Below are 18,174 nucleotides of genomic sequence, written 5' to 3' on the forward strand. Positions count from 1 at the left end.
CGCATTGACTTCAGACGCTTGCCAACCAGTTTTTATTGAGAATTACTCAACTGTTTGTTAGACATTTCAAATCGATCAAGTTCAAGATGAACTTGCATGTTATAGCATGTGCTTCTGAAACTGTGGACATGATCTTTGGGTTTCGTTGACGTTCGGAGACTATCGTAGTTCTTCTTTAACTAAAACCTAAGAGCCTGTTCCGTCCTGCTTTATTTATATTGATATTTATATGACGATTGGCGGCATCATATTTGCAACTACGATCAGACTACTGTATTTATGTGTATACATAATTGTTTTCAGAGTACTTTTTCCTTTGTGTGAATTGTGAAATTCGATGATTTTTTAAAGTCGTCAAAACAGCTGTTCTACAGATGAAATATCTCGACTATGTGTTCTTTTTATAAACTGCTCTACCTACCTACCTCATGCACGAGAAGGAGGTTACAAAGTGCATTTCTCAAGGATGGGGTGGACCCCCCATTAGTTTCCCAGGAAAAAGACTCATGCCAGTTGATAGAGCTGATAAATAACTAACTATACAAGGTATGAATTTGAAAAAAATCGGTCGAGTCATTTTTGAGAAAATCGTGAAAAACATGGTTTTTTAGTAATTATCTGCCATTTTTCTCAAGAACTTTACGGAGCTCCTGCAATTTTCTCAGAAATAAGACACATGTCAGTTGATAGGGCTTATGAATGCCCTATCCATGGTATAAATTTGAAGAAAATCGTTAGAGCCGTTCTCGAGAAAACCGTGAAAAACATGGTTTTTCAGTCATTATCCGTCATTTTTCTCAAGTATATTACGGAGCTCCTGGAATTTTCCCAGAAATGAGACTCATGTCAGTTGATAGAGCTTATAAATAACTATTCATGGTATAAATTTGAAGAAAATCGTTAGAGCCGTTTTCGAGAAAAACATGGTTTTTTAGTAATCATCCGCCATCTTGAATTTAATTTTTTTGAATTTCTTGTTGTCCGATCCTCGTCGTATAAGGACCTTAAGTTTAAAATTTCAAGTCAATCGGTTGATTAGAAATGGAGTTATAGTGTTCACAGACACACACACACACACACACACACACACACACCACACACACACACACATACACACACACACACACACACCACACACACACACACACACACACACACACACACACACACAGACCAATACCCAAAAATCATGTTTTTGGACTCAGGGGACCTTGAAACGTAACTATAGAAAACTTGAAATTAGGGTACCTTAATTTTTTTCGGAAAGCGATACTTTCCTTACCTATGGTAATAGGGCAAGGAAAGTAAAAATGGTTACAGAACAAATACCATCTAATAATTGAAAACTATACACTTGAGAGACAAATATCGAATGTGAGAGCTGATATACTAGATTCATGTGTTTATTGTACTGTAGTTGGAGACTTCTATATCCATCCAGTTTCTTGAACGCCCACTATTGCCGAAGATAAGGTTTCTCAATAGGAAAACGGGACAGTAAGCAGTCAGGCTTTTTCGACCCAACAAACTGTTTCCAACTAATTTATAACTGCCGTTAAGATCCTGGCTCCACTAATTCCATTAAATTTGAAATACGAAAACATGTCAAATAAATAATTCAAAATGATTTACAATGCACACGCTTCGAACGGAATAACATCTGCTCTGACTCACGCGAACATCACTGAGCATTCAATTGCCCACGTCTCAATATCAAAATCAATAAATATAGTTGGCATTTCAATTATTATAGTTACATCTTTCTCTCAACAACCTGCACGGCCTCAGTATTTATTTGATCAGACCTGTTACTATTATAGTGATTTGAGACTCAGTACCTATGCAGCATGCTTTTGGACTATTACAAGCATTAAGAGAGACCAAGATCATTTTCATCAAACTATATTCATAAAAAACTCTTCAATCTGCTATACTCACGTAGGCTTTATGTTTGAAAGAAATATATTTTAGTTCAATATCTTTACATTTTTGTTTATTCTAGTAATTTATTTGAAGTTTTATATTGTACTGACATTATCCAATGAATCTAGATTAGCTTTCAATGTATTCAAGATTCCTTGGCAAAAATGTTATCGTGGAATACTGAATTTCAAAATTGATAATAAATTAATACAGACTATAAGTATTGAAAATTCATTTTCATGAATTCAATTTCTAAAATGGATATTCAAAGCAAACTCAAACCGGGAAGAAATCATTTTTTGGCTGGAGGTCTTTTCTTTAAGAAGGAATTTGAAATTGTCATTAGCATATGCCTACCTTGAAATAATTGGAAATCAGTAGTAGCTGTTTCACCAATATTTTGTCATAAGTAGTAAACTGTTGACAAAACATTCATAGTGGGAAAAGAACAGAGAGTAGTATCATTGGTTAAATAACCAAGTTAACCTACTACAACCATTTGAAAACTTCTATGAGTTCGTGTTGTGAGAAAATAGAATCACAATAAGAAATTGGACGAAAACTGCCCATCGATGGCTTGGAGAGTAAGATATTCGGCGATCCAGAATGCCAGCCCACCCAGCAAACTTTCCTCATCTTTGCATGAGGAAAGTGAAATGAAAACGTTTGTGGCTTGAAATCGGCATTTAATTTAGTGTTCTTAAAGTGACATGTCATTAGGAGGCGAAGACCGCAGTTATGACGGGGGTGGGGGGGCCCACCTCAAAACCATTACAGTCTTGCCAGGATAGTCCTATCGCCTCTGGCTTGCTGGTGGCGTCTTGCTGATATAATAGTCTCTGCTCGTCGAACTTTATTGAATATTCGTTAAGTTGCTTATTTTACACTCGTAGCAGGTTATAAATAACCGGTAAGTTATGGCTAATCCTTGGTTAGCGGCAACCGTCACTTGGGAAAATACAAAGCGACCGCCAACTCTTGAACTTGGAAATATTGGACAGAACTTATTACAGGGACGCGAATGGAGAAGTCTCAAATGTTCATCAGCGTATTTTGCTGACGCACCGCTGATTGATTTGTCGCCCATTCACGTGCCAAATCCCCTGTATAAATGTCCACACGGCTAGACAATGTTTTCTCAATCAAGTTTTTGGATTCTACCAAAACTTAAGTGAATATAGAAAACTTGAAATTAGGGTACCTTAATTTTTTTCGGAAAGCGATACTTTCCTTACCTATGGTAATAGGGCAAGGAAAGTAAAAATGGTTACAGAACAAATACCATCTAATAATTGAAAACTATACACTTGAGAGACAAATATCGAATGTGAGAGCTGATATACTAGATTCATGTGTTTATTGTACTGTAGTTGGAGACTTCTATATCCATCCAGTTTCTTGAACGCCCACTATTGCCGAAGATAAGGTTTCTCAATAGGAAAACGGGACAGTAAGCAGTCAGGCTTTTTCGACCCAACAAACTGTTTCCAACTAATTTATAACTGCCGTTAAGATCCTGGCTCCACTAATTCCATTAAATTTGAAATACGAAAACATGTCAAATAAATAATTCAAAATGATTTACAATGCACACGCTTCGAACGGAATAACATCTGCTCTGACTCACGCGAACATCACTGAGCATTCAATTGCCCACGTCCCAATATCAAAATCAATAAATATAGTTGACATTTCAATTATTATAGTTACATCTTTCTCTCAACAACCTGCACGGCCTCAGTATTTATTTGATCAGACCTGTTACTATTATAGTGATTTGAGACTCAGTACCTATGCAGCATGCTTTTGGACAATTACAAGCATTAAGAGAGACCAAGATCACTTTCATCAAACTATATTCATAAAAAACTCTTCAATCTGCTATACTCACGTAGGCTTTATGTTTGAAAGAAATATATTTTAGTTCAATATCTTTACATTTTTGTTTATTCTAGTAATTTATTTGAAGTTTTATATTGTACTGACATCATCCAATGAATCTAGATTAGCTTTCAATGTATTCAAGATTCCTTGGCAAAAATGTTATCGTGGAATACTGAATTTCAAAATTGATAATAAATTAATACAGACTATAAGTATTGAAAATTCATTTTCATGAATTCAATTTCTAAAATGGATATTCAAAGCAAACTCAAACCGGGAAGAAATCATTTTTTGGCTGGAGGTCTTTTCTTTAAGAAGGAATTTGAAATTGTCATTAGCATATGCCTACCTTGAAATAATTGGAAATCAGTAGTAGCTGTTTCACCAATATTTTGTCATAAGTAGTAAACTGTTGACAAAACATTCATAGTGGGAAAAGAACAGAGAGTAGTATCATTGGTTAAATAACCAAGTTAACCTACTACAACCATTTGAAAACTTCTATGAGTTCGTGTTGTGAGAAAATAGAATCACAATAAGAAATTGGACGAAAACTGCCCATCGATGGCTTGGAGAGTAAGATATTCGGCGATCCAGAATGCCAGCCCACCCAGCAATTTTCCTCATCTTTGCATGAGGAAAGTGAAATGAAAACGTTTGTGGCTTGAAATCGGCATTTAATTTAGTGTTCTTAAAGTGACATGTCATTAGGAGGCGAAGACCGCAGTTATGGCGGGGGTGGGGGGGCCCACCTCAAAACCATTACAGTCTTGCCAGGATAGTCCTATCGCCTCTGGCTTGCTGGTGGCGTCTTGCTGATATAATAGTCTCTGCTCGTCGAACTTTATTGAATATTCGTTAAGTTGCTTATTTTACACTCGTAGCAGGTTATAAATAACCGGTAAGTTATGGCTAATCCTTGGTTAGCGGCAACCGTCACTTGGGAAAATACAAAGCGACCGCCAACTCTTGAACTTGGAAATATTGGACAGAACTTATTACAGGGACGCGAATGGAGAAGTCTCAAATGTTCATCAGCGTATTTTGCTGACGCACCGCTGATTGATTTGTCGCCCATTCACGTGCCAAATCCCCTGTATAAATGTCCACACGGCTAGACAATGTTTTCTCAATCAAGTTTTTGGATTCTACCAAAACTTAAGTGAATATAGAAAACTGGAAAACCATATAGGAAATTCCTACATCGACACAACCAGGAAAAGAGTGAAGGAAAAGAGTTGAATTTAGGTAGAGATGGAAAAGTGATAATGGATTTTGAACTGCAAATCAGATAATAAGACATGATTAGTGATGAAGGATAGAGAATAACTGAACCATCAATGGAAATTCTCATTTATTAAATATGGATCGGGATGTCTTGAAGAATTGTATAAAATTTAATTATGGGGATTCAATATAATTGTTTTTTAAATTCACATATTCCTGTCTTAAGAAAAAAATCATTATACTATGATGATATTTTATGATATTCGGTGACAATGAGCTATGAAAATTATCAAGTTTCCAGTTGTTTGTTTGAAACTGGACCAGTATCTAGACAATTTACAAATTTGAATCATGACTCAAATAGAATTTTAAAGTTGGAAAATTATTTACTGATAACTCAATAATGTTCTGATACCATAATTTCGTTTACGAGTTAATTGGATAATTTAGTATCAATGTCTATTGAATATTGATAAGAAATTAACCAGAAATGTGACTTTATTAGATATGATGAATGGAAAATTTTCACTCATCGATTATTTTCTATTAATAGGGTTGATTCTCTAAAAGTTGATTGTCACTTATTTCCATGAATGGATCAAAGTGTACAAAATTTCCCAAGCTACTTTCTCCATGACTCCAATCTCGCCTCTACCTTTCTCACTTTGTTGACAGCAAAAAGAGACAAGGTGGTCCATCACGACACAAAAACTCAATTCAGGTGTTTGATGTTTGGATGGTGCTCTGCAGTGATGCAGTGATGCAGTGCTGATGCTGGCTGTAGGGGGGTGATAACTGGAAGGCGAGCCGTAGATTGACCGCCACTAACGCATCCCATTCTCCATCTACAATATTATAAATCAGCTCCAATTACGTTACAGTTTTGAAACGTTTCTTTCTCAGGCCCTTCAGTCGACAGACTCAATGGCCAGCATCCATTTTGTGGTCCAGGCTGTGCTGATGGCTATCAAGCGATTACATGTTGTACCAACACCTCTTCACGTGACTGAATAATCTGAATAGATGATGATAACTTGCACCTTCTAATCCATGTCAGCTGACATTCCTTCCTGTCTCTCACGGACACTACGTTCGCTTGTTAAGTCCACCCGCCCAGTAGTGATAGAGACATCAATTATCACTCGGAGAGACTGTTTATGCCAAGCGGACTCCAAATGCATGCAACGGTATAGAATATTTATTGTATAACTCTACTAGCCACCAGGCTCGTTTCGCTCTTCGCCTCAAGCATCTAGTCACGGTGCTTCGTCTCCTATTGGCGAAATTAAAGGCTCCTAATCCTCTATGAGAGAATACCTTGTAGTTATTATTTATAATTGAAAATAGCGAGTACAATAATTTTGGAAACATAGAAAAACATCTATTCCACCAACCAAAGTTCATATCTCTTCAAGGAGTGATTTTCAATGAATTTTACTCAGCCGGGCAAAGAATATTATCATTGGAGTTGAAGCATAAACGGAGTAAATGTTTCGTTCCCCCATTCTGCCGTTCATCCAAGGCCTAAAAAACAATGTTATTTTTCCAGAACGATCACTTCAATAATATGCATTTTCTGCTCGACTGGATAATATTCATTCGAATTTCGATGCACCCCTCTAAATTGAGTAGCAAATTCAAGCAAAATACAGTAGCAATCGAATTCTATTAATACACCGTATCAATATTCTATACTTTATGAAGTTTCCAGCACATCATTATTAATCTATTCATTATTTCAATGAGGTAAGTGGAAAGATGGCATGGAAGTAGTCGTAGTATAGGTCTATCTCAACTATCATAATGATAATCCTCTAGCACAGTCCAATTACATTTCCAAAATGATTTACGTACAATGAAACACTTATATATCCTAATTTGATTTATATCAATTATATTATATTTTGATATCATCATTAAATATGATTATTTCAAATCTTTTACATAGAACTAATCTGGAGAAATTTAACATATTTTTTGTAATATTAATCATTTTCAAGTGAATTAATTCATATTAGGTATTATATCTGTATTATTTTATCATTTTGTGAGGTAGTGGATAGTTTAAATTTGAAAATAATTGATCGTATTATTTTGAAAACATAGAGTGCTTTGTTACAAAATCACAATATGACTTGAGCCATATCTAGTCAAAACATATTTGTGCTGTAAACATTCGAGGAAACCTAACGACCGTCAACCTTTCATCATTGATTCGACTGTTATAAATGAGGTAATCAAATCAGCGTATTATTGTATAAGTTTGAAAAGTAAAGGAGCTTTCAAGGCTGCAATAGCGGAAGCGCCAATTGAAGTACGACAACCTGTCGAGTTTGTTTTTGTTTCGCATTGAGATGAATGATGAAATTGCATTGAATGCTCGTATTGAGCACAATATTGAATTATGGTTAGGAGCCTTGACCCTGGCTTGGCAGATGCACTCACTAATGGGAATAAAGAATGTCCGCATCACCTCTCAAGTTCGACTCTGAGTTTCGGCGTTTATTGACAACTATTATGAGCAAGTCGACGTTCCATTTTGTTGTAGTCCCTCTAAGGCACTCATCCTCCCACTCAAGGACATTCGAACCCGGAAACTAAACGAAGAAAGCCGATGAAGATGAGGAGATGGAGGAAACTGAAGAAATTAACATCTAACACGATCGAGAGTCCTCCTCTGCCAAACAACCTACTAGACATTCTTCTGCCTGACTCTTCTCCACCCGCTTTGTCATAGTTTTCTGCTTCATCACGATTCGTCTATTTTAACGCTGATTCTCTGCGTACGCAGTCATGTCCACGCATAATGATTCACTATTATTCTAAGATAGATCATTGCTTTAACGAAAGACGCAATGACTGCTCTTCATCGAACAAAAACGAATGTTGAACATTCGCAATTTCCTTACCTTGTCCAAGAGGGGACATTTGGGAAGTGACTCTTCAGCAAATGAAGCCAACTCCGCATAACCGCCAACTTTGACAATAACTCAATTACAAAACAGAAGAATTTTTTCCTATTTTTGAGTTTCATATATTATTGAGAACCATTAATACAAATTTCTGCATGAATCATCATTTTTTGACACGTGAAAACTAGTTTCTGAATTAGACAAATATAATTATATTCATTCGAGTTGAACTCTACGCAGTTGACTAAAATTTACAAACACCAACCCAATTCATAGTCAATAATCAATTTCAACTAGTTTATTCACTCAGTTATTCAATCGATTGATATTAATCAAGTTTCCAACCGGTTCACCGATAATACTGAACAGTAATTTTACATTCGTGTGAAAATCGATTGACATTCACTTCAAAGCATATTTCAAATTTGAATTGAAGGTGCTCTAAATACTAAGTTCTAGGACAATCTTATAAGATACAGAAAATTATAATGTAATATTTGTATAGTGGAATAGAGGGAAGTATTTTAATAATATTAATCCTCTGCTAGCCAGAGGCGAATAGGATGGCGCGTTTCTCGCCAGTGGGTGGAGTTACCCAACATCATCGAAATTGAATTGTATCACTGGTGCTGAAAACAATTTTCGTCAATTATGTTGATAATAATTATTATCATCAGTTGTGTGCCAACGGCGGTACGAGAAGGTCTGAAAATGAGAGGGGAGGTTATCTCGGATCCCAAAACGTCCGTAGCCTAGTGTTTCGTTGATTCTAGGTGCGGGGTCTGTTAATTTTCAACCACCAGCAGAGAAATGGCCGGTACTATATGGACCACCAGGGTAAATCGTAGGGTCCAACTACAATCGTTAAGTCTTGTGTGAAACCTTGCATCCTCTGTGTTTCACATGAGTCTCACAATAACAGCAATCATCTGAGATTTCGGAACAAATCATTTCCAACATTCGATTGAGACATTAGAGAGGATCTCTTACTCGGAAGAGTCTTCTCTATCCTTCAATCTTGATTATTTCTATTTGAAATATCAGTTCACAACCAAATATTATATTTTATTTGGATGTGATTACTGATTAATCTATCAATTCTTCACAATTATATATTTTCTATTCAATTCGTAAATACTGAGATATTAAACTTGAAAAAACCTGTAATAAGATGTTTCAGAAGTACCTAATTCTAATTGGAAACAACTGTTGTCTCAGCTTTGGGAATCTAACTCTGCGATGACAATGTAGATTAGTGCTCTATTGTTCTCCTGTTATAGTATAATTATAAGATTTCTGGTATTGTAAATAACCTATTTCGAAATGATTCAACCCTTGTAAACCAAATATCTGGAGTCCATCAAGCTCAGAGTATTTTGGGAAGTTTTAATGAAACAATTGAAATATGTCAAGGATATTTGGTGGATATTTGATGGCATACCAAGGAGGATTGATATGAGCTTACAGTATTTCATAGGACAAATAAAATATCCAAAGTAAGCCATTACTTCTGAGTTTCCATAACTTCAGAGTTTCTAGAATGTTCATTATGAAACCAGAAAATGTGCCTATCGATTTTGAGAGGTGGTTTTCAATTATTTTGTATGAAATGTACTCTATTGGTGATATAATTTGCATTTTGCAGTAAGTTGATAACAAAGAGACAACTCGGTTTGATGAGCGCCCATGTGAAAGATCATCAGCCACGCATCAGAATACACGCTTTTACTGGCAAATGATTTGGTTGTTTTATCAAGAAATACTACCATGTCGTGCCAGGTCGGGACGCTGAAGAATTTTAATAAAGTTGTCTCGGTGTAATTCGGAACTAACAAGGGTAGCATGCAGTCGTTATATGGTGTCGTAATCGCTCTAATCAGCTCACATGACACAAATAAAAAAGCATGCAGAATAGCGCGATACCATCTATGTATCTCAGGCTAGTGAGCAGTGTTTCAAAGAAAGCCTCCTCTCTCCTGACTCCATTCAACACAACAACTGCGCGAGATATGAAAAACGAAAAGGTAGAGACATCATAAAACGAATTTGAGTAAAAAGTTATAAAAATAACTGATGAGGGTAGTCTCTGCCTTGATTATATACGGAATAATTTGGAGAAATATCTTTACTGTGTGCTGTGGCAAAATTCGATTCAAATTATGTTTATGTTGCTACAGAATTATGCAAGAGTGGAATATTGTGATCTGATTTTTATTTTGATTTTGTCTATTTTACTGCTTATATTTCCAAGTGAAATAAATTATGGAATCGTAATGAATCGCCACGGGACGATGTCGGAAGCGGAAGAATTTTAAACCATTGTCATGGTTTCATCGTCGTACCGCGTACGCATTGATTCCGCGTCGATGTGTTTAAAGCAATACTCTGTACAGAATTACTTCTTACTTGGGATGGACATGCACTTTTTTATAGGTTCTTGAAAACACTCGCTGATCCACACCCGAACTTTATCTATCATGAACCATTTTCCAATTTTATTCAATCCCAAACCATTTTACTGTTCAAATGTTACTAGAAGGAATATTTTAATATATTACGTTGAACCATTGCGTTTATTCTTGTATGCTGCATTTTCTATATGGAATTCTGGTTTTCCATTCATTATCAAAATTCTCAATTATGATTCATTCCTAAACTGCCATGCATAAAACTATTCATATTATTTTGTCACATTCTCAATTTTGTCACATGATACCGCATTTGTTGCTGCTGTTTCATATAGATTTTGGTGGAATAATTCAGATTGAAGGGCATCAAGAGCATCCCATATCATGGCTATTATTTATAGCATTCCAGTTTTAGTAGCAACAACAGCAAACGACAGGAAATAGGTAACGAATGGATCTTGATTGCCATCTCGACACCTGCAGTGTTCTAGCGTCCTCTAAAAGCTACTCCGCTATTTTATTTCCAATTCCCGATTATATTCCTCCCCCAACCACTGTCCGGATTCTTTTCTCACTCCAACGCACTCGAACCTATGGGAGAAAAAGTCACTAACTACTGACCAGTCTATATAAGCAGGCTGTTCAAGATCTGCTCTTCTTTCCACAACATGTTCCTTTTCTCTTATTTTTTCTGCTCTTTTTCTTCGCCGTTTCCTAAATCTTCACAAGCACGCAATTATGCGCCGCCTGATTAGGAAGAGCCGCTAGCGCATGCATTTCAACACCAGCTGCCGCACCCACAACCCAGGAAAATCTTCTGGGTTTCAGACATGAAAACTACCAATCACGTTCACGTGTAACATTAAATAATGATGCCAAGTTATGCAAGTCCCCTTAATCTGGTAAAATTTCAACAAGATGTACTCTCAGCTAACAGGTACTGGAGAACGAATGAATTTCGTACTCACTAGAAGCATGCAATACACAGTTTTCAGCAAATTAGAAATTTCCTCCTCAAATAGATAGTTTTTATGCTAGTGGAAATAAGAGTTATTTCATTAGAATTTCTATATGTGATTGACCGTTATATATTTTGAATTCAAAAGCAAATAAAATGAATGCAATGAGCCAATCATGAAACAAATGAAGGAAATTGTTCTACCACGTTTGATGCCCATGATGTCCATCAACTAGGTAATTTTTCTGCATTAACGAACGTTTCCAATAAACAACATTTCTAAAGGTTGGATGCAAGTGAAGATGAAAGGAGATAAGTGGAGTGAATAAGTTTTGGATGTTCTTGGTGGGAAAAATGGTGATTTTGCCTGGGAGTGCCTCAGAACTGCGAGTTTCAATTTCTCTAGTGTATGAACATAACTCAAAAGGTTCTGCTCAATTAGGTTTTGAAGGTAAAAGAAAAAGTTAGGGAGGTTTTGGTTTTCAAATGACAATACTTTAATATATTTGAAATGTATTGATATTTTTTTAATAGACACAAATAACGTGAAATACTCGCACATTTGAGATATCGCACTTACGAATGACACCCCTGAACCTGCCACAGCTTATAGGTGTTCCGAACCACGAACCACACAGCACGCATACAAATGAATATGATGTTGGCCAATATCAGCTTTGGCCACCTGTTCAACTTGGTAGAGTTGAGGACTATTTCAACATTATTTGCAAAGTGTTATTAATTTATTAATGCTGAGGATAATAATATTTGCCTGGATCTGATTCTAATAAGCATTACGGGTGTTTTATTTTGTACGCTGGGTATGTATACAAACATTATTTTCCATCAATTTTCCTGTTTGCATTCGATTCATCAATAGGTATTATACTACAGTACCTTCCCATTCTCATTAATAAACTCTCATTCAAAAAACATTGAATCTAATGCACTATAATTATACAAACGTCTAAGACTCTCACCATGGAGCTCTTTCTACGTTTCTAACAGTTATCTTACCATTCACGCTCACTGATCTTCATGTATCATTCCTCACTGCATATCCTGATTCCCACACATTATCTCTCTCACTTCCTCTCAAACATAAATATGATATTTGTTTCCTTTCTCCATGATCTTTAAACATATATGTTGGCTATCAGAGGGCGTTGACGGCGTTCCTAGGAAAACAAAATGGAATCTCTGTTGATGATGATAGTGATAGTGATACTATTTATTTCTATTTCTAATTAAATTATTGTCTCATGAAATGTTACACGGCTCCCGGTGCATTCGTCACGAATCAAGTGGCGTCCGGTTCGTGACTGAGTCGAAATTGAATGCTCCCCCCCGTCGTGCTCCCAGTGTGAACTGATGCAACTGATCAAGTGCTCCTCATTCTCTTTAATTCAATTATTGGAGGTCCACAACAACAAAGTAAAGCAAGCATGCAACTGCTGCATTTTATTTGTTTGATTGATGAATTTGTCATGGTTGAATGAATGAATAATAAATTTTATTCCCACCATAAAAAACAAGAAAAATCCACCAACACTTTTTGGAAATTAACTGACCACTACATTAAGTGAGCGTGGTCAGTGTATAATTAAGCTATTGTAATCCTATTATATTAAGCGAGCAATCTCTGTATATCTGTTTATATTTTTATATCTGTTTATCTGGTTATTTATGTTCAACGGATCTCGAAAACGGCTCTAACGATTTTCACGAAATTTGGAACATAGTAGGTTTATGATATAAAAATTCGATTGCACTAGGTCTCATCCTTGGGAAAACTCGCTGATCGACATTAAAAGGATAATTCATCCTTGGCTGAGACTTTCGTCGTCTGTGGATTGTAAAAAGTGAGCGAGTGATTCTGTGGAAAATCAAAATATCGCATCCCCGAAATTCATGAGCTAACGTATAGCCGGCTGTAAAATATAAACACGAAAACACGATCATTTTAGAGAATATTGTGTTCTGTCTATGAATAACGAGCGAAGCTCGGTGCCCCGATATTTTGAATAAACACAAGATAGTTTTACCGCGTAACTGTACTGCCTGCCACAAAACAATGAATTAAATTGAAATAAAAACAAAAACACATATCTATTACCATTATTCTATCTTGAAATCCAAGTGTCGTTTATTTCAAACAGCCATTTCTTGTAGTTGGATCAAATTGTAGCTGCTATGATTAACAGAAGAACGCAATCACATTAAAAGTACAATACTGAGTAACTAAGGGATTAAGCATGGAAATACCAGATATCAACCATTTTCAATTTTCTTAGATTTAATTCTATTCACTTTTTACAGATTTTCACTTTTTTCACATTCCATAGATTTCATACATTGAACTGACGTGATCGTGATAGTAGAGTATCACAGCAATTATGAGTGATAAATTCCAATCTTCAACTATATTTATCACACTTTACAAATTTTACAAGTGTGGTGGACGAATTGATCAGGATCGCCCCGGAAATTACAGTATTATTATTATTATCAATGTGCATATAATACAGAACACCTATCAAATTTGTTCCAACCGCCGTTTATGACGAAATAAACATGCATATTTTGAAATAAAAATATATTTGTGAAAACACAATAATATTGCAAATTCATTTGATGATTGTTCATACATGTGTTCTCAAAAATCTAGTGTTAAATGGTGGTAGGATTGGATTAATGGAAAAATAATAAATTCAATTTTTACTTATCAATCTCTGAGATCCATTTTCTTTGGTCATTTTACAGAAACCGTCTCGTGGAAAAAAATATTTATTAATCAAATAGAATTATATCTAAATATAAAGATAAAGATAACTCTAAATATATCAAGAGTAATCTGAATATCGTGCTGAATTATTAAAAATTTAAAATAACTATTATCTATTATAGTGCTATTCTTATCGAATTCAAGCTTGGAATTGAATTCCAGTCATAGTTCCATATTGTTGTTCGTAAAGCAATTTAGAAATAGTGCTCTTGAATTTGAGAAGATTGGTTCTATTTAAAATGAAAGATTGATTGCTGTATGCTGCCTTCATAATTCACTCCACCCATTCCGCCCATCATGTCTTTTAATTATTCTTTTCTCTCTCTTGTCCAGTTTCTCTCGCTCACTCCATCACTCTTTCTCTGTTTCTTTTCAACTCATCCTGCAGTCACCTCTTTCCAGTCAATGCATCTTCTCAACCTCTCCAGTCTCCCTTTCGATAGCTGAGTTTCCTGGTCTTTGTTGTCACCCCACCTCATACCTCAGACCTCTCTCTTGAGAGAAACAGATAACAACTACTGATCTGAACTCGATTACTGGATAAGCCGCTGTCCTATGCGGCTGACAGATGGCTAAGGGTTTTTAATTAGTGAAAAGATTTAGGTGAGCAGTCAACGGCCGAAGCGTCGCTGCCGTTGCTTCAGCATTCTTGTCTGGCAACTGGAAACTGAGGCAAAATGTACCACATCCAGTCAAATGATATCGCCACTCCAGAAATGATATATTTTAGAATTTCCAGAATTTTTTAATGAACGTAGTAGGGTTATCCTCGCAGGAAAGACCGAGTTTTATCGCACTGAAATTCTCTTATTGGGACGTGTGTTTGCTTCAAGCTGGTTCTACTAACACAACCAGGAGAAGCAGAATTACTTCCCGATGGTTTCCACTTATAACTTTGGGTCCTCTCATCTCTCATTATAATTTTTTCATTACCGATGTACAAAATCCCATTGCTGAATAATATGGGAATCATCCTCTGGGGAAAATATTTCTGAATAACAGTTTTTTTTATTTCAGTTAACATTCATTTACTACCTCTACATGCAAACCTTCGAAAAGCCATCAGCCATCACTTGGCATATTTTACGTTTTTCTTTCCATTACTTTCCGTAATGAAGAAAGGCTTTATTGATTCATCATAATGATACAATGATTGAATTCCAAAACTATTTTGCTAGAAGATTTCGCAAATTTTCCAACAACTTAAATTCTCGCAATACTTTTCAATAATAAAACGAATAACTGGAATAATAATTTCATTCCGGTATTTGCCTAAAAATGATAGAATGTTTAAGTGGATGCATATTCATGATACAGAAATCGTGCTTTAGATGGACGCATGTTTCTTGTACAACTGGACCATTATCAACTCTTCAGTGCTTTCTAAATCAATCTCCAGGAAAAGACTGCCTCATTAAAACATAGTAGGCTCCCCAAACAGGCCGCGATAATAACATGCCCCATCAACAAAGATTACTGCAATCGCAGCCGGTTCTATTTACATTGGTCGATGTCTATCTCTCCATCTTCAACCAGAGACCTGTGTATTTGTAAGCGGCTCCCGGGAAGACGCTATCAACCGTCTTAGCTATTGTCTATTTTCCGGTTTACTTGTTTCGTGACTATCCTGCTCGGTGGTTTACCAGTTCATTCTGTGCAAGATCAATGATTCGGTAGTTTAGTTGATTTTAGGAGTAGTCGTTCCACTTCAATGTTTTTCTTTAAAGATAAGACATTTCATCAAACGCCCATAAAATTATTAAACTGATGAATTATAGCTCATTGTTCCCAGAGATAACGCGATGGCTGCTGAATTGTTGCACCGTTACAACTTCCTTTCTTATTTTATGATGTTTGCTTTTCATCAACGAGAAGGGTTAGGGTGGTGCGGATGAAGCGTTCCAAACATCATGAAATGGCACATTTTTTTTGAAAAAAGAATACATCGTGATGATATTTGTCTCATTCAAACGATATGATTCTCTTCCGATCTTTGATTTTTGATAATCAGTACCTATCAAAAATGATTATATTTTTTTTACTTAGGGTAATGTCATAGAAAAAGATTAAGATTAGCAAACAAACAATAATCTTATGTTAGTTTTGTCCACATCATCAGCTCAAAGCTTAAGAAGTGTGCTACATGAGTAATGAGGTGGATGTTGAAGCGAGATGAGTTGACCTACAGCTTTTAGTGGGTTCCGAACCACAGGGAAGCGATGAATGATATTGGGAGGAGTCGGCTCTTCGAGTGGCCACCATTTCAACAGCAGTTGCTTCCCAAATGCTTCCGGCCATTTTTTGTGTATTTGAATATGGGCTTAAGTACACTTAACAATAAATTTCACATTTTTCGACTGAATTTGACTTATGATGCATGATTTTGGACCGCCTTGACGAGCCGAGAAGAATGAAGTGTAGTACGATAAAATCTGAACATTGTGTCAAAAGTTATAAGTGTTTTGAAATTTTGATCCTTGAGGTGTCAAGCGCGCCTCTCCACTAGGAAATACTGAAATGGAGTGCATCTGACGGGTGGTGATCCTCATAGAACTTAATACCATGAACTTATGTCATTGTGCGAAATATCAATGTGAGGACGATGTAGTTGGTGATGATGTTTGAAGCTGAAAATTAGGTGTTTTTCACAATACAAGGAGCATTGTTGCTAGGTGTACCTGGAAATCTATATGAGATAGAGCGCTCTACCTGATATCAGATTGTAGAGCACAAAAATACGCCCGGAGGAATTTTGAATTATACATCTAAATAGTAACAATCGGAAGATTGTAAATCAAAAACTAAAATTCATCAAAATTGATTTTTTCTTCAAATTTAACTCATTTTTGAAAAATTATAACTCAGTACTCATTGGAGATACAGAGTTCCGAAAGATCTCATTTTATTTATAATTTCATAATCTAAAAAAAAGGCAAGAGCAAATTTTTCTGTCCGATTACGAGATTTAGCAGAAATAGCTGAAAACTGGAAAATGAGCCGAAAATACGAGGTTTTTGGGCCACCCTGTAACTTGCACAAGGAAATTTTGCATGAAGAAATTGGTTCTGGACTTCTCTTATGTACCCAAATAATATATTAAAAAATCAGAACTACAATATAAATTGCAAGCACACCCCCTTTTTATGTCTATATTGACTGGACTATTTATCTTCTATGAAAGAATAATTCTTATAGATTCTGTAGTAAAATGAATATTTATTCATTCATTTCTCGAACTGGATCCACCATTTGAAATTTCTTTACACCGCACTCTCTATCCAGATTCAATATCGTGGAGCTCGGTTAATGAGAGCAGATTGGTAAATCCACAACATTGAGGATATATCATATTTCATGCTCCAAAGGATGCCGGGAAAATGATAAGATGCGTTTTTATATCTTACTAAAGCAGACAGCCTGGCGTAATCTCGCATACATTCTGTGGTCATATCGAAAGAGGCGAAGACCCCAGCATTGAACCCCACTGAATAGGCACATATTGCTTCACATCTTCCTCGGTCTTTTTATCTCCACCTCTCATCCGGTGTCCAAATCCATTGCAACCCCCTTTGACCTCACTCTCCTCCTTAAGGGAAAAAGCAAATCTCTTTCTATCCTCAACTAGCCCTTCGTGTTCCACGCTGTTCCAACATGATGGAGGGTCATTTTCCTTTGACTTCCACCTTCAATATTGGAAGAAGCCAACTCATATTGATTCCGAACAGCAGTATCTGACTCCAAAAACCTGGAGAGACCAAACAATAAGTTCACACAAAAGAATTTAGTCTATAATATGATAAATGAGTTTTAATCATGACCAGGAAAATTTCATAGTCGAAAATAAGCTTTGCCATGATGATAATAATTGAATAGCGTATTATCATAAATGAATTACAGTATAATAATATTGGACTAGTATAATGAGTATGATACTGAGAACCAATATTGATATATATTCATATAAAAGGTTATTTGACCAAGACCCAATGGACATGGAGGAGGAACACTATTTTGATAAAGTACCGAAGGTAAACTCTTTTTCAGATATCATAGATTTAATTTCAAGCCATCCACTTG

Source organism: Nilaparvata lugens, chromosome 4, assembly GCF_014356525.2.
Source record: "Nilaparvata lugens isolate BPH chromosome 4, ASM1435652v1, whole genome shotgun sequence".
Lineage (NCBI taxonomy): Eukaryota > Metazoa > Arthropoda > Insecta > Hemiptera > Delphacidae > Nilaparvata > Nilaparvata lugens.